At 37.9% G+C, this 11246-nt stretch overlaps 1 long non-coding RNA gene across 1 annotated transcript; it reads right to left on the bottom strand.

The window, feature by feature from the left end:
- Positions 1 to 546: 546 nt before the first annotated feature.
- On the bottom strand, positions 547 to 10743 carry LOC309660595. Its single transcript, XR_014263493.1, has 2 exons — positions 2226 to 10743; positions 547 to 1862 (listed from the first exon to the last, which is right to left on the bottom strand). It is a non-coding gene; the product is annotated as an uncharacterized lncRNA (long non-coding RNA).
- Between the last annotated feature and the right edge of the window lie 503 nt (positions 10744 to 11246).

Raw genomic sequence — 11246 nt, 5'->3', positions numbered from 1 at the left:
AAATGTCCTGAATATTTGTTCAGAATGGAGGTCTTCAACCTTCCTACTTTTGAAAGATGAAAGAGAAACTTAGATTGTACAAACTCTGCTTCTCTGATTTGTATACTCAAAGTATCAATAATGTAGCCATATATTTTTCTTGGAAATGGATAAGAATAAACTATCAGATAAGGTAGTATTGGTAAGAGACTCATGAAACTTCAGTTATGTGAGGAACTTGTAAGTGATCATTCTTAGTTGCAACAAATGAGTACTGGTTTTCTGTTTTGGGCTACCTATCCCAGGGCTCTGAGAAAAACTGTAGATGAGCTTAGTCCTTAGGCACCTGTGGAGAATGGAAGAAGCACTAGAAGAGGGACATATGACTTACCGGTATTACAGTGACAAACTGGTAATCCAGGCATCAAACCGAGATAGAAGTATGATTTGTGAATATATAGAAAAGAAAGCAATGGGTTCACTAAGTCATGTCAAATAAGTTAAATTTTCTTTTTTTTTTTAAATTAATAGCTACTCTATTTATTTATTTATTTATTTATTTATTTATAGCTGTGTTGGGTCTTCGTTTTGTGCGAGGGCTTTCTCTAGTTGCGGCAAGCGGGGGCCACTCTTCATCGCGGTGTGCGGGCCTCTCACTATCACGGCCCCTCCCGTTGCAGGGCACAGGCTCCAGACGCGCAGGCTCCAGACGCGCAGGCTCAGCAGTTGTGTCTCACGGGCCCAGTTGCTCCACGGCATGTGGGATCTTCCCAGACCAGGGCTCGAACCCGTGTCCCCTGCATTAGCAGGCAGATTCTCAACCACTGCGCCACCAGGGAAGCCCTAAGTTTTCTTTTTTGACAGGGATACTAGCTTGGTAGCTTAGGAGACAGCTCTAAACACAGCATTTATTTCAGGATTGCATTTGGCTGTCTCTCTTGAACTTTTTTTTTTAAAAACAAAATGGAGAATGGCAAATAGGATGTCAGTAACAGGGTATGTATTCATAACTGGTCAGGGAAATAACTGAACCCCAAAGAGGACTAATTAATGCAACATTGATAACTGATGTACAGTTCTATAGTCCTACCACATAGACTGGGCCCTTTTCCTTGTCAATAACTGACAAAGGTTTGTTTAGTGTCTACTATGTACCAGGCATGGTGCTGAGTGTTAGAATTAACACTGGATTACACATGCCATGAACTGTACTCAATACTTTATAATCTTATTTGATTCTCACAATAACCTTATTAGATAGGTATTGGTATCTCCATATCATAGATGAGGAAACGGAAGGATGGAAGACTTAATTAGCCTGACCAAGGTTGGCCACATAGCTACTAAGTGGCAGTGCTGAGATACAAACCTTGGTCTGTTGACTCCTCTTCACTGCCAACTTTTTTTTTTTAAATTAATGATTAGAACAAGAAAATGAATCAATAGGCATATAAAATGAATGCAGAAGAGATTGACATGGGCACATGCTTAATGACAGAATTAGTGTCCAAAAGAATTTTAATGGGCTAGAGCAAATTTAATCAGAGAACATTTAACAGAGATGCACATGAGATCCTGAGCTTGGTTCCAAATATCCAGCTGCACAGGGCAATGTGGCTTAGCAGCTGCATAAGCTCAATGTGATTTAATAGTGTGACGTAGCGGCCCTAAAAGTGAATGAAAATGAATGCCACATTTGTATAAATCTAGTATTCCAAACAAGGAGACAGATTATTCTGTTTTATTAGGGAGCCTAATAGCTCTAGGCAGCACACCTTTGAAGGGGCATAGAGTTAGCCAGACTTGTGAAAGGACTCAGTATCATTTTTCTTTCATTCTTTTGACAAGTTCTTTTTTTCTTCATTTAAATATAGTTGATGGGGCTTCCCTGGTGGCGCAGTGGTTGAGAATCTGCCTGCCAATGCAGGGGACACGGGTTCGAGCCCTGGTCTGGGAAGATCCCACATGCCACGGAGCAACTGGGCCCGTGAGCCACAACTACTGAGCCTGCGCGTCTGGAGCCTGTGCTCCGCAACAAGAGAGGCCGCGATGGTGAGAGGCCCGCGCACCGCGATGAAGAGTGGTCCCCACTTGCCACAATTAGAGAAAGCCCTCGCAGAGAAACGAAGACCCAACACAGTCATAAATAAATAAATAAATAAAAAAAAAGAACGTGAATTTCTTAAAAAAAAAAAAAAAAAAAAAAAAAAAAAAAAAAAAAAAATATATATATATAGTTGATGTACAATATTATGTTAGTTTCAGGTGTACTACATAGTGATTTGACATTTGCATACACAATGAAATGATAATGATGAAATGATAAGTCTAGTAACTATCTGTTCCCATACAAAGTTATTAGAATCTTATTGTCCATATTCCTTACGCTGTAATTACATCCTTGTGGCTTATTTATTTTATAACTGGAGGTTTGTACCTCTTAATCCCCTTCACCTATTTTGAACATTGGGGTGCATATAACTTTTTGAATTACTGTTTTTGTTTTCTTTGGGTAAAAACCCAGAAGTGATTTGTTGGATCATATGGCAGTTCTATTTTTAATTTTTGAGGAACCTCCATGCTGTTTTCCATAGTGGTTGCACCATTTTACTGTGCCACCAACAGTGCATGAATTTCCTGAAAAGTATTTTTTTTGAGTGCTTACTATGCACCAGATATTGTGTTAGGCACTGAGGAAATCGAAGTTTATAAAACAGCCCTCTTGTAGTTTACATTCTTATTGGAGAGGAAAACAAAAACAAAACAAATGAATAAATGTATACCGTAGTGTCAGACTGTGATAAATCCTGGAAGAAAACAAAGCAGTATAAAGGGATAGAGAATAGGGCAGAGGTTATTTCAGATAATTTGGTCAGGGAAGTATCTCTGAAGAACTGTCATTTGATTAGAGACCTGGAATAACTAAGGGAGGGCATCATATATTGAAGAAGAAAATTCCATGCAGAGGGAAAAGAAGGTACAAAACCTTGAGGTGGGAGTTCGCTTCTTATGTTCTGGAAGGAACTCAAGGAAGCCATTGTGCTATGTTAGCAGACAATAATGCAGGAGGAAAAGCAGGACTCTGGGCGGTCACAGAGGTCAGGTGAATAAAGGATTGCAAGAAGGACAGAGGGACCAACAGGAGTAAGATGAGTAAGATGAGAATAGAGAACTGATCATTGGATTTGGACATGTGAGAGTTTGTTGCTCCTCATGAGAATTAATTGAAAGCGTCTGAAGACATCTAGTCGTGGAAAGAAAAGTCTTAGAGCAGTGTAATTGTGGACCATCTGAAGACCTCCTGAAATTAGATCTCTAGGGATATGGAGGCCTGGAATCTGCATTTTTAGCATTAGGAGTTTCTTCTTCACCTTAAAGTTTGAAAAGTATCTGATTTGGAATATTTACAAAGTTGTTCTGCATCTCCACTGTGGGACTGATGAACAGTGGTTAAAAGTAGACAAATTTTTTTTTTAATTTAAATTTAATTTTATTTTTTAACATCTTTATTGGAGTATAATTGCTTTACAATGGTGTGTTAGTTTCTGCTGTATAAAAGTAGACAAATTTTTGCTATACATTAGATGGAACACTCAAATGCTGGCCATCTTAAAGAAGGAGTTGCTTATGACAGAAATAAGTTATCTCCCATTGAAGGAGAGACTGGTTAACTACTTTGGGAGGGGGAGATTATTTGGAGAGAATTTAAACATTGTATGGAATGGGAAGAGTGTTATACTAAGTAAAGTTCCAACCCCAAGGTCCCATTATTCTGAAATGTAAACAGCAAAACTGCTCCAAAGAGCCAGAGGAACACTGGCTCCAACTAGCTTTTTCTATGTCTTATTTGACTTCCAAAATGTAGGAAAAAGACCTTTCTATTTTGCTGAGTCCTAGAATTAGAGTTGTCAAGTGACCATAAAGCAACATCTATTAATTAAGGAAAAGGAGGGAATTAAAATCTTACTGAAAAATGGCAAAAGCAAAGAAATCTTAATAATTGAGAAAACATTGTATAAACATTAATGTTCCCATTACAACATATAGGAAAGTCCTGAAAGTCAACTCCCTTGCTGTTATTGGATTTATTATTATTATTATTATTATTGAATTAGGGCAAAAGGGCACAAAGTCAGAACAGATTATCTTGGATCTGTTAGTGAATGAGATGTTCCAAATTTTGTGTCACACAATAAGTGTGGTGGGTTTCTTTCCTCTGATCATAGCATTTCCTGTATGCCACAGAGGCTGGGCTGTGGACCTCCTCGTTTGTTGAAGCATATGCACTATTGTTGAGCTCACCACACAGCTGTGGGGGGAAAACGTTGCTCACCCTAAGGTTATAACCCCCCTTCTCTAAATTACTGTTTACTGATGTGGGAGAAAAGGACTCCTGGCATAGCCCAATAATTACTCTTGGCACAGCTCAATAATTAATGAAGTGTTAGAAAGACACTGCTAAAGTTTGTGCATCTGCTATGGAGGGTGCGAAAGTACAAGAAACTCGCCTGCGTCGCCAAGTCAAAGACACACATGGCTTGGCCTGTCCTCCCAGGAGAGGAGCCGGTGGGGAGTGAGCACAAGCGAATGAGTTAGTGAAGGAGAGAAGGGGACTCTTACTACCAAGCTGTTTCTACCTTACTGAGAATAGAGAAGCCCAAGGTGGTAGAGTCGTAATTTCTCAGACTTTTCTCCCCTGTGATTTATAGGTAGGTCCTTTAATTTGTGAAAAGAAATTTATATGCAGAAACAACCACTCTCCTTTCTCTATTGGTTATAATATAGTACTTGTTAAATCAGCAGTTTAAAATAATTTGCTGATGATAATGCAACAAGGACAAATAATTACTGCCACTAGTGTGGTATTTATCTCCTGAAGTTTTCTGAGGTTGCAGGCTGGCATTTAGTCTAGTGAATAAGATATCAAGAGTGCTTTTTTAGCTGCAAAATTAACAAGGGAAGGAATAAATATTATTTTTCCCTCAAAGGACCCAGCTTGGAAAAAGCCCAAGGATTAACTCTTTGTGCCTCAGTCTGATTTCACAGTGTGTCACCTCTCACACTTGTCCTCATCAATCACTGACAAAGGACCAGGGCTCAGACAAGCCTCTGGCCTTTCCCAGGAGTCCCTGCTGCTTGGCTGCAAAGTCAGGTCCAGGCCAAGGGTTTCTGAAACACAGCTCAGGTACAAGCTGACTCTAGCTTCAAGCCAATTTCTTTAAGCAAAAGGTCTTTGCTAATATGTGGAACAGAAAAGAATGTTGGGAGAATGAGTTGGTGTCTTTCCATTCTCCCTCTTCCTCTGTCCTCCCCTCTCCCATCCCTAAGTTTTTTAAGTTCTAGTTCAGACTAAAAGGAAGACATTTGACAAATTCTGTTTTATTAACTCTACTCTAGTTTGGTTGATGATACATTGAATATTGTTTTCTCTTTTCCTTTTTTTTTTTCAGTGTTGTGTATATAAATTTCTTAATGGTCACAATTTCTCTATGTGACAGCTAAGGGGGAGTATAGGGCAAGGAGTAAACCTTAAAGAATTAAGGTGCAGGCTACCCTATTTTTTCCCCCTCCTCTTTGATATGAAACTGGTTACAGGCACATTTTTTTAAACCTCTCAGCAGGAATTGCAAAGTTTTCCTGGTCATCACCTAGCAACAAAACCCAGCAAAACATTCGCAAAGCAGTTTTTGCAATGCAGCCATCACTGACTGGCAGAACTGACTCGTGGAAGGCTGAATTTGTAATGGAGGCGAATTGAATGCTTTCTTCTTTATTCAAGTAGAATGCTGAGATGTGCAGTCTGGATCCTGTTTGAACCAAATTAATGTACATTAAAGAATAAACCATAATGCCCATTGTGAATAGGAGGTCAGAATGATTCAACAGAATTTGATGATGAGCCAGTTCTTATTGAAACTACTTAAATTGAACTTTGAAAGTAGTTGTTTTAAATAAAGCAATCTGAGATTGATATAACTATCCCTTTATTAGATAAAATATTCTGAGGACCTTTGGGTAGTATAAGAAACCTTAAGTCTATTGGGCAATAAGTTCAGAATTCAACTGAAGATTACTTAGCCTCTTCCCTGAAAATAATGATAAAAATTCCCCTTCAGAAGGACAGGAAATCTGCTTTGTCTGGCTTTGACTTCTACTCAGAGTTAGCAGCCAGGCATAATGTCTGTTATCATTAAGAAAATATGCTACTCTGGAACTTGGTTATAATACCCATCTGAAGGTCCATGCTGTGGGTCTTTTTCTTTAGACGTATAAGAATCTTACAACAAGATCCTTTTGCTTTGTCATGTACTTTAGAACCAAAATATTGGATGCAAACACATTTTGTTTCAATTATTTTTTTCTGTAGTAGCTATATGTGGAGACTCAAATATATCAAGTCAACGATTTGAGTTTTAATACTCAGGGCCTTCTGAATGCCTATCTCCTTTGATAACAGAGGAAGTTTTTTAGCTCAGTATTTCAGGCAGATAGCAAAAGGATTTGTTGAATGTGACAGAATCCTCACTCTCCAACGAGAATTCTACAAAGTTTGTTTCACATATGTACAATATGTGATGGAGGCTATAGAGTATGTTCTCATATCAGGATTCAGCTTTTGATCACTGAGGAACTAGTGAGACTAGTAACCTGTGGGGAAATTGCTGTGATCCCGTTTAGATTCTCTTCCTTGTGTCCCATAGTCTGGTTGTCGTCCGGGGTGCCAACTTAGCTTTCTGTCCATTATTGCTAATGACAGAATTTTTCTGTACACTTGCCCATGTCCTTGCACAAAATGGAGCTGTTACGTACTGAGTCCTTTCCAGTTGATTTGTGTAAAAGTCTTTGCTTCCCTCCATTATGCTCTGTGAAATGTTGGCTATCATTTGTCCATCTCTCTTTAGGCTGAACTCCCTTTGACAGTTTTCTCTCTTGTCACAATTAGCCCTTCTGTGGCTATGGGAACAATGTGGTAAATCCTTGTTGCACAAAGCAAAGTATGGTCTGCATCAGCACCTGGGGACTTGTTATATATATAGAATCTCAGGCTCTACCTAAGAACTACTGAGTTAGAATATGCATTTTAAGAAGTTGCCCAGGTGATTCACATGCACACTGAAGTTTAAGGAAGATTGTAAATCTTTTCGATTCAACAATTTGCTTCCTGCTCGGAGTGCTAGCTGAAAATGGATCTTCCTTTTGATATTTCCTCTAAAACAGCATTAAACACTCCCTACTCTCAACAGAACTGAGGTAAAATTAGAGGCTGAACCATACAAGTAACAAGGAGATGTGAGCAAAGATGTAGAGACTGCCCATATGTTAACTGGCACACACAGCACAAACCAATGGCTCCACATGACCCAGCAGACTATCAGATAGTTTACTCTGTACCCATTTTAGCGAAAATTCTACATTTTGTCTTATATTGTAGTTATTTTTATATATGACAATTCTCTTGCTAGATGAAAAATTTCTTGAGGCAGTATATGTTTATATGCTTAACTGTAAGTACTCATATTTATCCCCTTCACATCCCTAGCCCAGGGCTTTCATAATAATAGGAACTCAACAAATGATGGCTGCATCGAATTGGTAACATATCCAGTAGATGCAGTATGTTTAAAAAGGTTACAACCTCGCTCTTTCTAGGGAAATTGCATAGGAACTCAATAATGACCTAACACAGAGCATTGAGGGGAAAGTGTGCCTTAGTGACCCTAGGCATTTGGGTCACATTGCAAATGGTACAGTCTGGTTGAAATTAATCCTGTCTATTACCAAATAGGCCAGGTCCTCAAGTCAGTTATGAAAAGTAACATAATTTGGGGGCATCCTTTTGATTTTGGGCCTAGATTGGCTTCTTATAATACTAGTTACCAAAAACGTGTAGAGTTTTCAGTAGACTTATTGATTGTAGAAAACTTCTAAAATTTAATCCAATTCAGATTTTCCAATTCCTGGTTTATCCAATAGATTATACAGATGAAGTGCTGACATTTTGGGAGTATGAATTGGCCTACTTATATTTATATGAAGTTTTACAAAGTTTGTGAAGGGTAACACAACTCAGCCACAGTGCTCTCACATCCAGGTTTATGTGATATATTGGCAATTTGAATTGGTAGTGGAAAAATTGGAAATGAAAATTCTGTCATATGCAATATTAGGAACCCACATTGGGGAGAAGAAACTAAGCATAAACAGGCAAATTGGTTTCACCTCAAGGTAAAAAGCAAGAGGTAGGATAAAAATTACAGGTTTATACAAATTACTGCATACATCACCCTGAAAAATACAGGCGACCAGATGGGAATTTTTATCCTGTTTTCATGAAGTATAAGTTTCTTTTAAAGGAAGGGTTGTAATTACAAAAAGGAGTAGTTAATAACGTGTAAAAGCTGCGCACTAGTTTCAGCAGCACGAAATTTCATTTATAGCTAAAGGCAAGTTTGTCACTTAATTAGTAATTCTGACACAGGTAAAGGGGAAGACAGCTGCTTTTCTAGGCATTTTATGCTTCACTGGTCCCCGGTAACCAGATGGCATTGTTGTTGCTGATGGATGAACTAGAGAAGATGTGGGAGAGGGTCCACCCCACCCCCCAACCCCAACTCCTTGAAATAACAAGCTTGGATTAGAAATCTCGCAAGGAGTAGGCTTTCTTCTGTGGTCACTTGGCCAGGGTGCAATGGGGAACAGTGTTGGAGCTGAACCAGTAACTGAGCCTTCTACCCTCCTCACAACTTGTCTGGGGAGACCCTGAAGTTGGTAGGTAAATGAGCAGCTGCACATACTAGCTTGCTTTCTTTTGTTTAGAAAAAGTCCCAATTACAGAATTATTCAATAATATTACACAGATTTTTAAAACTAAAAGAAATCCCATCTATTTGTCTAGCATTTTGGAGTTTTCCACTTGCTTTTTCATCTATTATTTTACCAAACCCTCACATTAACTTTGTGGAGGAAGGCAGGAGTGGGACTATTATTTCCATTTGTCAGATTGAGAAACTGAGGTTCAGAAAGGTGGATTTAGTTCAACAAAGTTTGCAAAGCTAGTTACAAATCTAGGACTGAAATCTAGTCTTTAGATCCCCATAATTAGTGCTTCCTAACTAATGCAAACATAAACAGGCAACAAGTAGATGAAATGATGATCAATCTCACTAGTAATCAGGAAAAAACAAATTAATGTATCAAAATTTTTATCATCAATTTGGTAAAAATTAAGAAAATTAATATTCACTGTTGGCAAATATATAGAGAAACACACTGGTGTTGTTATAAATAGGTGCAGCTTAGAAAATATTCATAGTCTTTAACATAACAATTCCACTTCTAGTAATCTATCCTACAGAAAAACACATTTGTACATAAAGATGTATGTACACTGATGCTGATTGTTTCTATTAATAAAAAACTGCAAACAACTTTAAAGCCCCTAATTTGGAGATTATTAAATAAATATGGCATATGTATCATGAAATATAATAAAACTATTTTAGAAAGGATGGATGTACATGTACTGATACACAAGAACTCCCAGACATATTAATAAGTAAATAAAGCAAAATGCACAACACATACCATTTGTTTTTTTAAAAAACAATGTATGTGCACACACATCTGCATAGGAAAAAAGGTTTGTGAGAGCACAGACCAAACCGAAAATAGTGATTACCTATGGTGAGAAGAGTGATATTGTGGGATGGGCAGAGAAAGAGGAAATTTTACACTTGGTCTCTATATTTCTATATTAGTAGACTCTTTTAAAAGAATTTATTTATGCATTATTATAAAATTAAGAACATTTAAAAAGAAAAGTTAAAGTTCCCAGGGCTGCCTTCATTTCCTGCATCCTAGATAGCTGCCTCTCCTATACTGTCTGATTAGTAGAGCCATTCCTGAGTCTGAGCTGGAGCTCAGCAAGATGTCTCCACCTTGCATCTCCAATATCTTTAGGTAGGGGAAGGGCCTGAAATTGACCCTTCAGTATCATCTAGGTAGACTTTCTATCCTTGCACGTGATGGATCCTTACCAACCCAGATACATAGTTTCATGCTGATTTTCTTTTAACCTTTGCTAGACCAATGGTTTCAAAATACTTTTGGCAACACATTATATTCAGAAGCACAATGCATGAGAAGGCAAAAGTAGAGCTCTTTTGGTTGAAGTTGAGGAGGGTGGAGGCATCTTTTCAACCTCATTACTTCTCCCTACTGAACTCCAAAAAACTGCCTCCAAAAAACTCCTAGGTCTCCACGACGAATCACTGACACCATGTCATTTTATAAAGAAACAGGAGTCCAGCGAAGTGAAGTTCTTCAGCTGAGATTATACAAATGCTCAATGTAGAGCCTGTCTTTGAATCCAGATATTCTGAGTCCAATTTCTATTGGCCTTCCCAAATAGGGAAAGGTGCTTCACCTTTTAGGCAGCTCCAATTAGCTTTGTCTTTCCAGACTTTTTCAAAATAGCAAATAGCATCTCTACAAATGTTTCATTTTCCTCCTTGCTTCTTCCTAATACCACATTTCATCTTTGCCTTTTCCGTGATCATTTTCTTCTATTCTGATCTTATAGAGGTGATTCCTTGCAAAGATAATAGATAGGAATATTATAGAAGCCTCTCATAGTGTTAAATAGGTAAGGGTTGAAAGTTTTTAAAGGATTTTCTGTTAGTCACGGGCTAGTGAACGAGGCTAGTCACAGTTGAGACATTGCTTAGAATCTGTTCATCAATATAGCAGGCTTCACACACACACCCACACCTCCACTGAAAGCATTTAGTGACTCTGTTATCAGCAGGTCTTATTCCTTCAGACCAAAGAAATCATAAACTACTTATGTTCTAGTTTTCACAACCTTTTATAAATGTTAAAATAGATTTTTATCTATTTTTTTTTTGGTGCACACTTCTCAAATACTCTCTATGATTAACTTAAATTGCTTTTTTTTTTTTTTTTTTTTTAGAAAACATAGTTTTAAATATTTCTAGTATATTTGAAACAATAAGACACTTTTCCACTTAAAAACTTGACTTTGGGGTTTGGGGAGAACCAGTAAATAACAACTGTTTATCAGCCCATCTGGGTCTGGAATCAGCAGAGAAAAAGACATAGGACATAGACAAATGGGACCTCAAAACATCAACTTTAATACTGACAAAATATGATTGAAAGACATGCCTTTGGGTGCAGTGGGCCTCCAAATAATTCACCCAAATTAAGTTTATCCAGCTAGTCACTAACACAGTAGGCCTTTACTG

This window comes from Balaenoptera physalus (genome assembly GCF_965194825.1).
Source record: "Balaenoptera physalus genome assembly, chromosome: 4".
NCBI classification, from domain to species: Eukaryota; Metazoa; Chordata; class Mammalia; order Artiodactyla; family Balaenopteridae; genus Balaenoptera; species Balaenoptera physalus.
Note: the sequence above shows the minus strand (reverse complement) of the source record. Positions and strands in the feature narration are given on the sequence as shown.